General features: G+C 42.1%; 1 long non-coding RNA gene across 1 annotated transcript in view; it reads right to left on the minus strand.

Annotated features, from left to right (window-relative positions):
• Positions 1-1,268: 1,268 nt before the first annotated feature.
• LOC107401020 (uncharacterized) overlaps positions 1,269-18,363 on the minus strand; it is a 66,231-nt gene continuing 49,136 nt past the window's right edge. Inside the window, exon 3 of the long non-coding RNA XR_001577694.3 lies at positions 1,269-6,235. This is a non-coding gene — a long non-coding RNA (uncharacterized LOC107401020). The remainder of the gene's footprint in view (positions 6,236-18,363) is intronic.

Here is an 18,363-nt window from a genome sequence, read left to right on the forward strand (position 1 = left end):
TTAAATAACAGAAATTCCATTCTATTTGAGAGAGCTGTTGCTTTGTTAAATATAGAACATGGGTCCCAAGAGGTTTTCTGAAAACATTTTGCTTGAGAAGCGTGTGTGAGTGTGTGTGAGTGTGAGTGTGTGTGTGTGTGTGTGTGTGTGTGTGTGTGTGTGTGTGTGAATTCACCTAGTTAAAGTTAATACTTCTTTCACCTTCTTTCCCATATCATTAGTTAGAGAAATCCTCTTTGAAGAGACTTTATTTTCTGGGGCTGGAATATTGCTTGGAGTTGGGATTTCCTTGTTATCCAGCTATGTGTTTAGGGAAAGTGACCTGGCAGATGGCAACCGCTCTGCTTGTCCTTCCTTTGGCTTGTAATGGTGAGAGTTATTTGAGTTACGAACGTAAGCTCTGCAGGTGTTTGTCTGAGGTCCCCAAGGCTTCCTTGGAGAGCGTAGTTGGATTGATTGCCTATTGGCCTCTGGAGTTCCCATGGGCAAGGTCCTTCAACAAGAGCAATTTCCAGTGGGAGTTTTAGCCTGGGGCACTGGAGTCTGGAAAAAATGACCAGGATAGGAACGGTGAACCGGCCTAGCTAGCTTAGTGTCCCAACTGCTCACCAGTTAGGAGATTCAGGTCCACTTTGGAATATGGAACTTGTGCTCTGCTCTGAAAGAAGATTGGGAGCACAGAGCCTCATAGGCAGCAGATGGTGCTTTATGTGGCCAGAACTGGAGAACAGACTTGTCCTGAAGTATCAATTGCCTCCCTCTCAGGAGAAGCTGCTCTCAGCTGAGGAGTGTCCTCAAAGTGCCTTCCTCCATGATGTCTGTCATCACATGTGGAGACGGTTGCTTCTAGGTCTATGTTTGATGTCTTGGTTGAGGTGAACAAAAGGAGAGGCTGAAAGCAGAGCGAAGCAATGACCACATCTTCCATCTGGATCCCACGGGCAAACCCCAAATGATGCTCTGCAAGTGTCAAGACCTTAAGGAGCTGAGAGACTCTGTGAAGAACCCGACATGATCCTCCTGAAGGCATTCGTCAAAGGTTTTACACACACACACACACACACACACACACACACACACACACACACACTGTAGCCCAGCCCATCAAGCTACTGAAGATAAACATGATTGGTCCCTCCATGTTATACAGTAGGGCACCTAGGATCAAGGCAAATTAATGATGATCACAAAGCCAAACAGTACCAGGTTTAAAAGCTAGCATCTTCTCTAATCTACCATATGTGTGTCTAGATCCACAGTCTGCCTTCTTAGAAACCTCATCACACTAAGGTTCTGCAGGGATCACACATGTCTCAACACAGTCCTGCCTTTGGTGGGAGCCTTATCTCCCTGCCCTTCTGTTAGTGTCTGGGAGCTTACCTTGTCCTCCTCCATCACAGCCACCCCTCCACTATTCTGGGCTCTGACTGTGGTTCAGTCTTTGACTTCTGCAGCTCCATCCTCCCAGTGTGCCTAACTTTCACCTGATGTTGGATTATGCAGATGTGTCTATGTCTCACCCAAGCTTCTTGGTGCCAGGGCCCATGTCTTGTTCCTTATATGCTGATAACAAAAGGGTAATTGCACTACATTAAATGAGTCCCTGTATCACAGGTGGTCTATGGCTTCCACATCTTGTTGCAATCAGACATCCAAGTAGCAAATACAGGCTACACCAAAGAGAGACATTGTATGCCCACTTAAGGTTACAAAAGAAGGCTCTGGACAGCCTGATATGAATGGTAATTTTAGTGATAAGAGATGAGAAAATTGCAGGTGGAAGTGGCAGGAGACAATTTCAAAGGCTAGAAAGTGAAAAAGATATTTGTGAAACCAAGAACTTCAATGTGTCTGGAAGGCAGTGCATCTTGCAGCAAGTACAGCAATTCCAGATCACAGGGACCTTGGTGTGCTGTGAATCAGGAGGTGATTTTGTTGAAGGTAACAATATGTTGTTACATGCTTTTTTTAAAAGATGAATTAATATACATAAGAGGATTAAAATACTATCTGATACATAATAACTCCACAAGAAAGGTTGAATATCTTATTAAGGGTTTATACACAAAATATCCAAAGACTGGCATTAGGAGCATGGTGGAGCACAGGTGAGTGAGTTGAATGGACATCAGCCAGAACACATGTCAGTAGAGCCTAGCTGATCCTGGGGCAGTCACGGTAGTGAGAAGCATGAAAAACTCTGGAACATTTCTAAAGAAGAGAAAATAGTCACCATCGTCCAGTCCAACAGTTGCAAGCTGTGCAGGGTATCTGAGGATGAGGCCAGTGAGCAGGGTAACTCAAGGCAGCTCTGTGGACAGAGCCCCAGCTAGAACAGTGCACTGGGTGTGCAGTGATCCGATGGCAAGACTCAGCTCAACATCCATAAAAGAAGGCACATGGAATTACAAAGTAACCTAATTATATTAAAATTTGTTCAACAAAATACTTTTAAAAGGTGTAGTTGTGTATTTTTTATTAGCAAATTAGCCAAGATTTAGTAACGCATCTGATAATTACTATAATTTCAAAGTGCTGGCAAGTGTAAATAATATGTGAAAATGAATGTTTTTGATCATAGCAAAGTTGCATGCATTTCTAATACAACTTTGGGCTGTTATCTATGCTCATAATGAAAAGAAATGCTAGATTTCTTTTTAAAAGTGGAAATAACAATGTAATACGTAATAAATGTTATAACCCTTTTCTGTCCAAGTCTGTGGACTCCTTATTCAAAGAACTTGTACACTGGGATCAATTTGCAGCTTTTCTAGTGCTTGAATTCCAGATGGGAAGAGAGGATCTTTATCTTTCTAATAATTATGATAAAATCACTACATTGTGCACAGAGGTGCAGGCAGATTTTCCATTGGTGGTGGTTAATGGGATCCAGACAGTAATCCCTGGTCTACAGGGCAGACACCATGTTTACTAGATAGTTTGTTCGATTGTGTAACAATAGAGACAACAGATCTAGGTAATGATGGTGATTGGGAAGGAACTGTAGAAAGCAATCTGGTTTTATCGGTAACTATAACATCAAAGTTAACAGTGTCAAGCAATCAAGAATTAGGCAGAATATTCCAAAGGGATTTCTATGACTCTGAAGATGCAGTGGAGAGTATGTGGATAGTCTTTAAAGACAGTCACAGCTTTTACCCTCCAGGTATTCATTTTCCATTCACATAATGGTGATATCTGTTTTTGTTTGGAGTGCAAACTCCCACGACAGTCTAGTCAGTATTGGCCCATTATAAGTTCACTACCCTTAACTTCAAGTTGAGCTCTTATCTTGTCATTGATGTCTCATTGGCCATAAAATTAGTTCTAATAGTGGCTTGTAATGCATATCAGATAGGTAGTAATCCAAAGCTCTTCTTGGAATTTATCAGCAAGAGAAATCCTCCAAAGCATGATGAATGGGAAGTGAAACTACTGATCATCTGAGAGGCCAATATCCTCTAGAATGAACAGTAAATGAAGAAAAGCAGAAATCAAAGATGAAGAATTGAGGATGGATCCTGATAAGGTCATCTGGACTCCTAGATCCATCTGGGCTTCAAGTCAGATGCATCTGTGAACTTGGGGACATGCCATTGCATTCCTTCTTTCCTGTGAGCTGTTTTGAAATTGATGTCCACCCTTCAGCAGTTATTTTGACTGGTCAATTGCTTGGTGAATGAAGACTTGTGATCACTTCTTTGCTAGGCCAATGTTCTCTTGCATCAAGATTGCAAACTTCTGCTTCCCTACATGCATAGGACCCAGCACAGGAGGACTGTAGAGAGGAGATGAGACAAGAAGACAGCAGATGTGGTCTCACTTCCAGAGCGGTGCAGGAAAGCAAAGGTGACCTGAGTGTGCCTCTCAAGGCCCAGCCAAACCACTCTCTACTCAACTTCACCTTACCTCATCCTGTTATCTATCTGGACTTTAGCACAGTTAACTATATCATCTAAAATCTATAAATGGTCAGGGTAATCAATTGTCCTCAATATCCTTAGAACCTTGACTTATTTTTGTGTATCAAATTTTGAATCAACAGTTTAGATACGGAAGAATAAAACTATACGTGAGGTGAATGGGAATCTGTAAGATCAATGGGAGACACAGTGGCATTTTTAAAGGTTCTCAATGCCCCCCGCCCCAGATGTTTACTACACACTCTGCTCCATCCTCTAGTCTAGAGTCATGGGAAATGATTGATTGTCAAGTTTCTCAGTTTCAGAGAACTTCTTACAGTGGTGGAGAGAAAACACACAGACAAAGACCTAAACAACCAGGAGACTTTCAGATAGGAATGTACTAATACCTGGAAATACAACCTGACAACATTGTGGAGAATGACCTACCAAAGTATGGCTGCCAACTTCATGGTTTGCTTTGTCAGGCAACTGGGAGGCACGTGTGGTCTCTTGGCATTCTAACGTGATGCAGATTTTACAAAATCATTTGATTCCTTGTACTCGTATCAGATGATTTCACTAGAAGATGCAGTCATCTTTAAATGATGTGTCTGTGCTGTGATATTGATCATCTCAGCTTCATCCCTCCCTGTTCCCCCTGGGAATATAACTAGATTATCATGTGTACATTGGACACTGAGGGAGAGAGTTGGAGTGTGGTGTGAGTGGGGAAAAACAGTAAGTAATAGCAACACTCTGAGCTCATCACACTAAATTCTGCTTTATAAATACCAATTCCTTTAGTCCTTTGAGATAAAAATAAAAACTATGCCCATCTTTTTATATGATAAAAGTGGGACACCGCATGTGGTGAGTGATTTTTTTTCCTTTCCAGAGTCAGCAGGTGACACAGCTGTGCAACCTGGCTCCTCATTCTCTAAATCCCAGACCCTAGACTACTACTCACACTGCCTTTGTCTGGGTGTTGAGGAAGAAGCAGGGCAATCCTGAAGACCTGGAGCCAGCAGATCTATGCTCAGGTTCCTGTACCTACCCTGTTAGCTTGGCAATGCTGAAAGGTCTTTGTGTGTGTGTGTGAAAGTTAATTGCCTCTAACAGGATAAAAATAACCATTGTCTCGGTCTGAGATCCCCTGAGAGCCACATCCAAGACAAAGACTTGGGTGCAGGTGTTTGACTTGTGTCATAACCACAAAAGATAGCCACAAGGGACCCAGGGAAATGCAACAAGGAAAGAGGAAAGGCTAATGAGGGTGTGGACCTGAGCTTGTGCTGTGGCCATTGAGACCTGATTTCTCCAATGCAGCTCAGAAGTGCTCCCGGGCGTGAGAGGGAAGCAATCTCCCATAGATTCCTGCTCGACTGTTTGCTCCACCTCGGTGAGGGTCACTCCTATATGAACCTATGGCTGTGGCATCTCTAGACTGTATTAACAAAGCTGAATGCCAACTATCTTATATCAGGGAAAACATTCAAGATGCATTGTGCTGAGGAGAGAGACAGGAAGGAATATACTGGAGCTGACTTGGAATGTCCACCACATTCTGAAGGACATAGGTCAGGATGTGTAGAAACTAACCAGAAACATCTGTGGTGCCTTTCTCATTGTATTAGGCTGCAATTATGCATTAGCCATAGCATCTGGCTGAGTGCCTGAGAACCGTGGGTAAATACCACAGGCCCAGTTTTTCAAAGAGAACAAAGTCAGTTTGTGCACAACCACAATTACCTGTTTTCTCTACTATTATCACATTGTGATCATTGAACCACTGAAAATTCAAATACAAAGGATCTTGTGAGCTCAGCGACCCACACCATAGAAAAATTAATCTAAAACTTATTACATTCTTGGACATAAAGTTCCAAACTATACAGGATTTTTTCAATGTTGAAATTTATAAAAAATTATTTCTGAAGACCATTACTCAGTCATTTGAAGTAGACTCACTTGCATATTTTTTTAAAAATCACTTATTTATCCATTCTTTGACAATTTCATGCATAAATAGAATGTGTTAGGATCATATCATCTCCCCGCCCCCAACCTCTCACAGACTCACTCCAGGTCCACTTCATATCCTCTGTCCCTTAACCTTTAACCTCAGCAAAGGTGAGGCAAGCGTCCCAGCACTAAGCTGTATCCCCTGCCCTTCTGCAGTTTTCCATCTTGAGAATATCATGATGCAGTATCAAGGATTGGCTCATAACTCATTCTTAGTCCAGGCAGGCTTTCAACTTGGGATTCTTCTGTCTCCGTCTCCCAAGTAGCTGAAACCTGGGACACTAGGTTCGGCTCTATTCTATATGTTTCTGGAAAAGGGAGGAAAGGAGGAGAAAAGAACACATGATGAATTGAGATTACACTAACGCATGCTTCATAAAGAATACAATAAATACATGAATATCATCAAATTTAAGAACTTTTGCTTTTAAAAAGTAACTGTTAAAAGACTAAAAGAATAAACCACAGCTGGAGAGAAATCATTTGCCAATCAAATACTCATAAATGACTTGAATTAATAATATATGAAAACCATTCTACAGTCAGAAGATTGAGTCACCTGCCCAGCCTCCTAAGCGCAGCTCCCACCCCTCAAAGAAGCTTGCGAGTGTGCTGGCTAATTTGACATCAACTTGACACAGCTAAGATCATCAGAGAGGAGGGAGCCTCAATTGGGAAAAAAAAATGCCTCCACAAAATCAAACTATAGACAAGCCTGTAGGGCATTTATTAATTAGTGATTAATATGGAGGACCCAGCCCATTGCAGGTGGGGCCATTCCAGGGCTGATGGTCCTGGGCTGGTTCTATGAGATAGCACGCTGAGCAAGCCAGTAAGCAGCGCCTCTCCATGGCCTCTGCATCAGCTCCTGCCTCTGGTTTCCTGCCCTGCTTGAGTTTCTGTCCTGACTTCCTTCAGTGGTTAACAGTGATGTGGAATCATGAGCCAAATAAACCTTTTTCTCCTCAAGTTGCTTTGGTCATGGCATTTCATCACAGCAATGACAACCCTAACCAAGACAGAGACTGTTACAGACATTCACAACTGTTCAAAATGCAGGAGGCATGTGACTGTGGGGTCCCCAATCCCAGTCAATGCATATGAAATGCAACCACAACACCCGAGGCTCCATAAAATGGCAGAAGACAAGGCAGAAAGTTTATAAAAGCCAGAAGACCAGATCACCTGCTGCTAGACGGTGCTTTCTAGACATGACAGGGATACTGCACCTGTGACATCTCAACAATACAATTCCCTAAATAATACTTGCAAAATGATATAACCAATCAGCATGGGGGAGATTTCACAAGGCCTCGTAGATGAGTTGCAACAGGCAGATGATGGCTACCAAGGTAGTAAAATCAATCTTACTCTGAAAATCAGTCTTCCTCTTATAGTGCTTTGGCGTAGATTACTAACCTGCATGCAAGCTTGTGTGTGTGTGTGTGTGTGTGTGTGTGTGTGTGTGTGTGTGTGTCAATCACAATTAAAGAAGAAGAAGAGGTCATAAATCTGGAAGGAGTTAGGGGATATACTGAAGTTGGAGAAGGAGAGGGAAAGGTGAGAGTAATGGAGATGTCGTGCTCAAATATGATATTCCCAAAGAAAGAAAGAGGGGGACAGAGGGAGGGAGGGAGAGAAGGAGGGAAGGAGAGATAGAGACAGAGACAGAGAGAGAAGCTATAAGAGCAGTCAAAAGATTTGACTGGACACTTTACCAAATAAGACATACAAATGGAATGAAACACATGAGAAACCACACCAAATAACCTTAGTTCTCAGGGAAAAGCAGAGGAAAAGATGATGAGACCCCAGTTGACTGTACAAAGTGGGAAATCCATGCCCTGACTGAGTAGCGGACAGCAATGGAGACCCAGAGCTCTCATGCCACTGGAGGAATGCAGAATGAGTTAAAGACACTGGAAATGGCTTAGCAGCTTCTGGAAATCTGAACACACAGAGACCAGCCTTTCCTCTCATGAAAGCACACAGCCACATAAATGCTTTTATGTAAGCATGCAGAATCTTTTTCTTAGTGATTTCCAGATACTGCAAATGTGTGAAAAGTCCAGCTGGTGAATGGACAGATTATAGTGCATCAATACCACAGAAAATGCTCAGCTGGAAAACAAGCATAAACTACTGATACATATAACAACATGGATTAGTCTGGAAATAATTGCAGTGACTATAAAAAGCCAGACGAAACAAGAGTGCACACTCCATGCATCTAATTATATCTAATTGTCTAGAATCTCCAGTGACAGAGAACAGATTAGGGGTTGCCTCAGAAGGAGCTGTGGGATGTGGCTCATAAAAAGGCCTGAGAAAACCTTTGCAGTGATGGATATGGTCACAGTATTGATTTTGATAATGATTGTATGGCTGCATTGGTGTGTAAAAATCTAGTAAATTGAACAGTCTAACTATATGTAGCTTATTATATGCCAATTAAAGCCACTAAAATTGAAGTTGACCTGATTTAAAGATGGGGAAATTATCAGTGTCAAGGTGTAACTTGTAAATGGCCACTTAATTTATCTGCTCACAAGGCTGCACATAATGTGCCATCTACAACTCCTTGTGAAGCAAGCCATTAAAGAGTCTGCAGCTCTGACTAGTACATATGTTTCTATTTATGCCTCTGCCACTGGACTAGGATTAATGCTTTAAATACCTCATCATTATGGCCATTAATCCCAAGTCCAGATGGCATTATGTCTAGAGAGACTCGATTTTATCTTCATCTTTTTTCAGAATTGGCATGCCTTTATCCAGAGGTGTTCAGTGCCTCCTAGAAGGAAACACATTCACCAGGAGCAAGTTCACACTTCCCAAACACACTTCCCAAAAGGAATCCTGCCTTTAAAAAAATGCATTGTTTATGAGGTGACTTGGGTGCCTTTAGGAAGGTAGTTCTTGTCCTAGAGTTGAGAGGAGATGTGGACACATGCCCCCATCCCTACCCCAGAAGCTATCACTAATTGATAACAACTTGCAAATAAAAGTTAGTTTTCTCAAAGGAGTTTCCCTGGGGAAACAAACCACCTTTAAGGGCAGGCCCCATGCCCAGATGGCCAACACCAATAAACTCAATGGCATCTTTGGAGGCTCTCTGTCTCAAATGTCATGTCAGGCATTTTTCCCCTTTTTCATTAACTTTATATATCATGCTTCTGGCTTTGTGTTTCTATGGGATTCCTGAGTGTGTGAAAGTGTGTCTCTGCATTGATGTGTATTTCTTACACTTTTTCTTTGGCTCTTCCTCTTTTGTTTGTTTTGCCCTGGTCCAACTGCTTTCTAATTATCCTATTTTTTGTTATTTTGCTTTTGTTCCTTAGATGCCTGTCTGTTGTTTAAGAAGAGACAGAAGAGGTGTGGATCTGGGTGGCAAGACAGATGTGGAGGAAATGGGGGGAGTGGGGGAGGGGAAACATAATCGGAATACATGGTAAGAAAAAAACCTCTTTCCAATAAAAAAATCTCCTTCCACCTTTATGTGGGTTCTCAGAATTGAACTCAGCTTTCCGGGTTTTCAAAACAAGCTCTTTTCTCCACTGGACTATCTCTCATGCTCAAGGAATCCTACATTTTCAGGTTGAAAGAGCAGGCCTAAATACCTAGCAAGTGTTTTGTCCCAAGAGTAGCCCCAGCCTCTGAGAAGCCCAAGTGGACAGCTGCATTGCTAGCCACTGATGAGGACCTCATCCCAAACCCCAAGGTCATCTGTGTTTTCTTCTCTAGTCTCTCTGAATAAGCTTGTAAACCCCTCAACTGTAGCCAGGCAGAAAGACACTCAGGTGACAGGAAATGTTGACTGTGTTCTTCAGAGTCCTCTAGGAGGAAATTCTAAGGCGTGTTTCCATGGTGCCTCTTAGTCTTAGACCATGTTGTGACTGGGTGGCCGCATGATTCCTGTGACTGGAGGGTTCAAAGGACATGGTGCTAGCATCCTGGAAAGACAAAACCTACAGAAAGAGCATTTGCTCAAACATAGAAATAGGAGCGTATGGAGCAGCCAGGCTCCCACTTTATTTGTTGGATCTTCTCCCACTATGCGACCTTAATCCACTCGTGTTGTTACGTCCTCATGATCTCATTCCCCTCCCCAAGTCCCACATGCTCAAGGTTGCAGGGAACAAGCTTCTATGTGGGAACCTTTAGGGGGACAAGCCATATGAAGACCCCAGCAGCTTCTCAGGGAGCATGAGCCCCAGGATCTAAAAGGCAAGCAGACTACACTGCCTCCTTTGTCAGGGTTTCAGTCACTCTTCTGGTCAACAGTGATTGTCTAATGTTATATAGTGATTTCAAGGAATATGCAATTCAAAAGTTTCACTTTGTTGCTTTTAGCAGTGGGATGAAGTCTCAGCCCCTCCTGTCTAGAAGGTGACTTATATTATACCAATGTATTCACACTGAATATCTTACCTGATCATTGGTTACCTGGTAGCCACCTGAATTATCAGATACATTGTCCCTTCCTGCTGTGCTTGGATTCAAGTGACCTTTATGTTATAGCCCAACACAGTACCATCCTGACTGTGATAGTCATCTCATTTCCTATTATTACACAGAATGTATCCTTACAACACAGGTGCTACAGCACAAGATATGCTGAGAGAGACCACACTCGTACAACCTGGTGTTTTAACTGGTCTATTTTATTGCCAGTTACTGTTGTTAACTCCTTACTGTGCCTAAACATAAGTTAAATACCATGCATTTGTGTGTACAGAACACGCACAGCAGCACAAGGCTTGCTCAGATCACTGAGGCATCTCCTGAGCATACATTCTGGGGTGATATGTAGCTAGCGTTTTCCTGCCTTGCCCACAGTCAGGACAAATCTCTCACACGCGTCAGTCCCACAGCTGCTCAGACCCAACCAAGCAAACACAGAGACTTATATTGCTTACAAATTGTATGGCCATGGCAGGCTTCTTGCTAACTGTTCTTATAACTTAAATTAATCCATTTCCACATGGCTTGTGGCCTACTGGCATCTTCACATGGTGCTTGTCATGGCGGCAGCTGGCAGTGTCTCCCCCTGCCTTCCTGTTCTCTCAATTCTCCTCTCTGTTAGTCCCACCTATACTTTCTGCCTGGCCACTGGCCAATCAGTATTTTATTTATTGACCAATCAGAGCAATTTGACATACAGACCATCCCGCAGCAGTGATAAGAGACCATCTGCGCACACTCTGGTTGCCCTTGGTAACACATGCTCTCAACTTCCCAAGTTCTCATTCTTGCTTCCAGAGTCCTTTTCCTAAACTAATTGGTGTTGTGGAATAGAATATTTGTTTAACTAAATAAAGATATGTTACATTTGTTTGTGTTGCAGAATTATTGTTTAAGTATATAAAGATGTGCTGCATTTGTTTATGCTGCATTTGTTAATGATGTAAATGTGTGCTGCTTTGGTTAATCCTGCATTTGTTTAACTTTGTAAAAATGTATTGCTATTTCACCTTGCCTACCCAAGGCGCCTGACTGGTCTAATAAAAAGCTAAACAACCAATAGCTAGGGAGAGAAGAAATAGGTGGGGTAGCAGGCAAAGAGAAAGAGAGGAGATGCCTGTGGCCAGTCAGCCAGGCAGCCAGACACGGGGAGAGCAAGAAAGTAGGGCATACAGAATGAAAGAAAGGTAAAAATCCCGAGGCAAAACATAGATGAAGAGAAACAGGTTAAATTAAGTTAGAAGCATAAGATAAGGCTGAGCATTCATAAATAACATTGTCTCTCTGTCATGACCTGGGGCTGGTGGTCCAAGAACACCTGTCACAAGCTGGCACTGAGTCCTTGATTCAAACTCCTGGTTTCTGTTGCCACCTTGGAATCCGCTCTTTTAAATAATAAGGGCATTGAGTATTAGTCTAGAAGAACTGGGCAGACAGCCTTGGTGTGGGGTGGGATACACTTCCAGTATTCTGAGGCCTGCAAGAACCTTCAACGTTTTTACTTTGACTTATTTGTGACATGGTGAATGTACTTTTAACATTTCAATGATAAATTTTTAAACATTACTTGAGCAACGTGAATAAGAAATCATATTTTAAACCAGAGCCAATTTTATTAAAGAAATGTCAATCAAATGGGTATCTTTAGGCTCACTGACATTCAACAATTGATGGTCCAGATACAGGAAAATGTTGTGTGGAAGTCACACTGCACAGCCCTGAGTTGGCATAATGATGTTAGAATCATCTGGAAGCACTAGATCTGTTTCTGAATTACATATTGACCACTTATTCCACTCAGAAGACTCCTGTCATCGGTTATAAATTTAAAGCCTCAATGCCAAGTGTTACCCTAATTTATTATTTAAGATAAGAAACATTTATGTCATAACATATTTGCAATGATCATTGGCTGTTTTTAACAAATGGTTACTCAGAAAAATGTTAAGCAAAATCTAACTACTCCTCCTGATACCAAATGACCCTTGTATCTGACCAAAGAATAAATGGTTCTCTCTCGGAGCAATGAAACTCTCCATACAGTCATACATAAAGCAAGTTTCACTCATCATGCCTTAGATTACTGTGCTATTTGGCATTTCCTTGCTTTGAAAATCTGAAATGTCACTTGTTTTAAAATATGATAAGAATTATTTTCTAAACAAAGTAAGAGGTTGAATAAGAAGAATAAAAAATAAAAGATGTTCTGGGTCTTTGAGTGATGGACAGCTTTAGTTCTTCTCTGCTACCTGATGTGGGAAACTTGTGGACCACTAACAAGTTCAGCTGCATCTAGTTCAGATTTGGCACATCACAGTTCTATTTGATAATGAATGTAATACAGAGGGGTTAATCCTGCCCTTTGGTGTCCCTCAGAGGAACAAGACCTTCATGCCAGGAGCCAGGGCCTCTGGTGACACTGAGGTTCAAACCCAAGTACTTCTGATTGGTGTATCTAGCACCTGAGGGACACTGCTTACCTCTCCTGCTTTTGTGTCTTTAGACATGCATAATATTTATAATTTATATTTGGTGTGGGTCTGGAGAGACTCAAGTGAGTGAAAGTCTCAACGCGCTCATGAAATGACTGGAAATAGCACATATGCTAGCTACACTGCTCCTGCTGCAGGACACGGCAGCCTATCATCAGAGTGTTTACTCTCGCCCAGGACACAGCAGCCTATCATCAGAGTGTTTACTCTCGCCCAGGACACAGCAGCCTATCATCAGAGTGTTTACTCTCGCCCAGGACACGGCAGCCTATCATCAGACCGTTTACTCTCGCCCAGGACACGGCAGCCTATCATCAGACCGTTTACTCTCGCCCAGGACACAGCAGCCTATCATCAGACCGTTTACTCTCGCCCAGGACACAGCAGCCTATCATCAGACCGTTTACTCTCGCCCAGGACACAGCAGCCTATCATCAGACCGTTTACTCTCGCCCAGGACACAGCAGCCTATCATCAGACCGTTTACTCTCTCCCAGGACACAGCAGCCTATCATCAGACCGTTTACTCTCTCCCAGGACACAGCAGCCTATCATCAGACCGTTTACTCTCGCCCAGGACACGGCAGCCTATCATCAGACCGTTTACTCTCGCCCAGGACACGGCAGCCTATCATCAGACCGTTTACTCTCGCCCAGGACACAGCAGCCTATCATCAGAGTGTTTACTGTAGCCAATTTTGTCTCCCCACCCACAAAGAAACTCCCATATTGGCACACAGACCCTGCACACACCTCTCTGAAAATGCAGCCCTGTTTAGAGACAGGCTTCTTGAAAGCAATGAGGTTAAATTGCGGCCTGAGAACAGACCCTAATCCTGTATGAATGGTGTCCTTACCAGAGGACAGCACACATGAGGAGAAGACAGGAGGCCTCAGAGCAAACAGTTCTACCTACTCCCTGATCTTGGCTTCAGCTCTCCAGAAATGTGAGGAAATAAAATCCCATTGTTACCTTTATTGTGGCAACCCTATAAATTAATAGACTGTCCTAGATAAAACACAAATAAAACACACACACACACACACACACACACACACACACACACACACACACACACACACACCAGGTGACCATTCTCAAACACTGGGACCCAAGGAAGCAGGAGAAAGTGGTCCTGGAGAGAGAAGCAGAAGAGCCGAGCCCTTTTTTTGATCAGGCTCTCTGTATCTGAGATGTATTTGGAACTGTAGTGCAGAGGTAGAAATAGGCAAGTGCACAGTACTTTCCCAGAGTTCAGAGATAAATCTAAGTTCAGGGAGTGGGAAATGGACTCAAGGGAGGGAAGGAAGAGGCCATCTGCAGCAGGCTGCTGTGGTCACTTGTGAACATGGAACTATGAGCATGCATGAACATGCAGGGCAAAAGTCTTTCAAGGCCAAGCTGCCTCTCAGAGAAACAACAGCAGAGACCAGTGAGCAGGCATCCAGAGCCAGGTCTGGGCTGCCTGGGAGGGTCCCCCTGAGTACCAACGGTACATGCCAGAGATGTCACGAGCCTCCCAAGCTCCCAAGGGAAATGAAGTGGCATAGCCTAATAAGCCTTAAAAGAATGTGCCCCAGAGAGGAGCATTTTCCAACAAAGCGTTCCCAACTCATTGAGAGGTAGCAATGCTTTTGGATACACGGCCCTGAACGCAGGGTTTGGGGGGGTGTGACCCAAAATCTAGCAGAAGGAAGTAAACAAATCAACTGAAGATTTCAGTCTTCTCCACTAATCTGCAGAAATGAGGGGATGTAAAATTAGTAAGAGTCTAGATTCCTGAAGAACTCTAAGTAGGCAAGTATATGCACTTGATATTGTGAACACTATACCCTGAAATGGCAGAATACATCCTTTGTACAAGCATGCATGAAACATTTACCATAGGTTATATATGGACTGTAAAACAAGTCTCAATCAAAAATAAACTTTTGACATACAAAATACATGGATTTGGTCACAATAAAGTCAACTATAGGTTAATTCCATTCATTAATTCAGTAAGTTAGTTAGAAAACAAGGAAAATTGATACTTGAGGAATTCCTGAATACATGCAAGTTAAATGTTACTGTGAATCTGGAGTGAATGTTACAGTTAATAGCACCGTGTCTACCCAAGGCATTGGTGGCCTCCACTGGGACCACACACCAGGACACTCATAGAGAAGTGATGTATAACAGTCATCTGTCCCTCTAGAGAAGCTGGTATGAAGAGCAAGCCAAACAAAGAGTGGGACAGTGGCACTAACAAAGGTAAGAGGGGAAGGACAGAGAGAAAATGAATGAGCTGCATTCCAGAGCTGCTCCCTCACGAAGCTGATAAAAGGCACACTATTCCAGGAGAGAGATTGTTTAGTATTCTTTTAAATATTTTGCATATATTTATTTGTTGGGGGAGGCATGTCCCTGTTGTGAACAGGAGATAGCAATTGATCAGGTGGGACAGAGGCCCCAAAGCGACAGCTCCAAGAATGTCCTAGCTGGAGGTGGGGGTGCTACGGAGACCTCTGGCTCTTGGTACACCTTCTCTTCTGCTAAGAGAACATCTCTGCTTGCAGAGGCTGTGTCTGAAACTAAGAGGACTCTTCCGGACACATCATAGTATGGCCAGCGGGACTGACGTGCTCACTCCCTTTCCATCTCATCTTCTGCAGTCAGTGAATTTCACTCTTCAAACTGAGAAGCAAGAACCCAAAAGCCATTGGCTCTGGTGACCATCAGATTTTCTGAGGGCCTAGTTCCTTAAGTCAAGGCCAAGAGTCAAGAAAGACTCTGTCATTTTCAAAGGCACCCCAGTAGTCCTGTATCAATATGGTACCCATGAGGAGGTCATGGGACAACTTGTGGGAGTCAGTTTTCGTCATCCACTGTGTGAATCCCAGGGATCAAACTCAGGTCATCAAGCTTAGTGGCAAGCACTTCACCTCTGAGCTAGTTCACTGGCCCTGAGACAGACTTTCTTTTAAAGGTAATCCACAAAATAGAAGTCTCATAAGTGAAAAATGGTCCTATGTACATTTAAATTATATACAGGGACACTTTCCAATGAAGTATATTCACAACTCTGTCTTGAAGAAGATAACTTAGTCCAAGTGGAAAACTTTCACAAAACTGAAAAAATGTTGAAAATAATGTGACAAAGAAAATATATAAATGGCTCTGTATCTACTAAGTTACTGATCTTATGATTAAATTCTTTCCACAAAGTGAGTTCTAAGACCAAATGGCTTCACTGATGAATTTTGTTAAGTACTTAATGAAGAGGTAATAGAAACTTAACACAAATTGTCCAAAAGGAAGTAAGAATATGTCTAAAGTCACTATATGAAGCTAAAACTTGAGAGACAAATATTATCATAATTCAATGTTAGATCAATGGCTTCTGAGGATACACGCAAGAAAAATTCACTAAAATAGTACTGAATGGAGTCAAAGATGAATGAAAAAGACCATGATTGTGGTGATATTTTATTTGTGCTGAAAAGTGGTGATTTTTAATTTTACATTAATAAATCAAGCTTGCCTGGAAATCAGGGGGAAAGGCTAGTCAGTTTAAGTAAAGAAGAAGTCAGGCAGCACACGCCCTTAATCCTATCACTTAGCAGGCAGGGTCTCTGTGTGTTCAAGGCCACACTTGGGGAACAGCCAAGTAGTGATGCATGCCTTTAATCCCAGTAAGTACCAACCATAGAGACCTGGAGGTCTGTACAGACAGACAGAAAGTGACAGAGCTGTATAGGAAGAGGAAATGAGGTAGCTGGGCTAAGATAGCCAATGAGAGGGCACAACAGCAATAAAGGCGTGGGTAGACAGGAAGTAACATGCATTTAGAAGCTACAGATGGTGAGGTAAGGTTAGCTGGTGGCTTTCCCTATTTCCCTGATCTAAGGCTTTCACCCTACATTTGGCTCCATGTTTCTTATTTAATAAGACCACTTAGAAGTTCATCTACACATGATCACTGAGCCATCAAAGATAAAAGACTGGTTTATATTTCAAATTTAAACTGTTCAATTTGTTAGAATAAGAAGGAAAATGAAAAATGAATGTCATGATATGAAACAACAAACCCAGAAATTAATTTTAAAAATTCAATTTATTAATGATGAATACAAGATATAAAAAATAATAGCTCCCCTAAATAATTATGAATATATTCCTGACCAAAATAGCAGATAAACATGAACCATACAAAATGCTTTACTGGTGTGCTCCTGAGTGTGGTCATGAGAGACAAGAAACCTGAGTGAAGTCGTGTTCAAAGGAATGAAGGAGACCTGGGGCCATGCACCATTAATAATGAATCCTTGACCATATGCCAGGAGAAGGGTATAATGAAAAAGAGAAAATCTTAACTTTATAAAATCTCAAAATTGCATCAATCATAAGTAACCCTCTAGTTAAGCTAATAGCATTATATTAATATTCTTCCCTTTTGAAAAGTACATCATGGTTATAATGTGTTCTCATTCAGCCAGTCAAGATATCATACATTCATAATCTTAGTGCTTGAGCCTAGCCTGTTTGCACTGGGAGGTGCTATCTCATCCAAACACATAAAAATTAAAGTTATTATTAAGCAAAAATGGTAAAGGATAAAACAAGGGGTACTAAATATAATCTTTGCAGCTCTTATTCAAATCTAAAACTATTTCAAAATAAGAAAGGGGATTTTTTTTGAGCATCCAGATTGCACTGAACATTGAAAGTCATCAATATTAGTAGGTTGACAGGGTAGATTGTAAAGAAAGAAATCCATCAAAATGTTTTTTAAAAAATGAATACATAAGTTAAGTAAGTTTAAGAATCAAAACCAATGATCAATATACAAAATTATTTTTTTCTAAAGCAGTAATAATACATTTGAAATGTAAAAATACAGAAATTGGAGGGTTTATATGAGCGAGAATTGTTGAAACCAAGGTTGGATAAAGCACAGGGACAAATAGCCAAACGAATGGAAACACATGAACTATCAACCAAAGCTGAGGGGCCCCCAACTGGATCAGGCCCTCTGAATAGGTGAGACAGTTGATTGGCTTGATCTGTTTGGGAGGCATCTAGGCAGTGGTACCGGGTCCTGTGCTCATTGCATGAGTTGGCTGTTTGAAACCTGGGACTTATGCAGGCACGCTTGACTCAATCTGGGAGGAGAAGACTGGACCTGCCTGGACTGAGTCTACCAGGTCAATCTCAGTCCTCAGGGGAGGCTTTGCCCTGGAGGAGGTGGGAATGGGGGGTGGGCTGGGGGGAAGGGGAGGGGGGCAGGAGTGTGGGGGAGAACAAGGGAATCCGTGGCTGATATGTAGAACTGAATGGTATTGTAAAATAAAATAAAAGGAAAAAAAGAAAGAAATGTAAAAATACATTTTGAGCAGTATCAAACTGTAAAATAGTTAGAGATAAATTTGATAAATGATACAAACCATCCACATACTGAAAACAATAGGACATCCCGGAAGAATAATAAACAAGACAT

Source organism: Peromyscus maniculatus, chromosome 9, assembly GCF_049852395.1.
Source record: "Peromyscus maniculatus bairdii isolate BWxNUB_F1_BW_parent chromosome 9, HU_Pman_BW_mat_3.1, whole genome shotgun sequence".
NCBI classification, from domain to species: domain Eukaryota; kingdom Metazoa; phylum Chordata; class Mammalia; order Rodentia; family Cricetidae; genus Peromyscus; species Peromyscus maniculatus.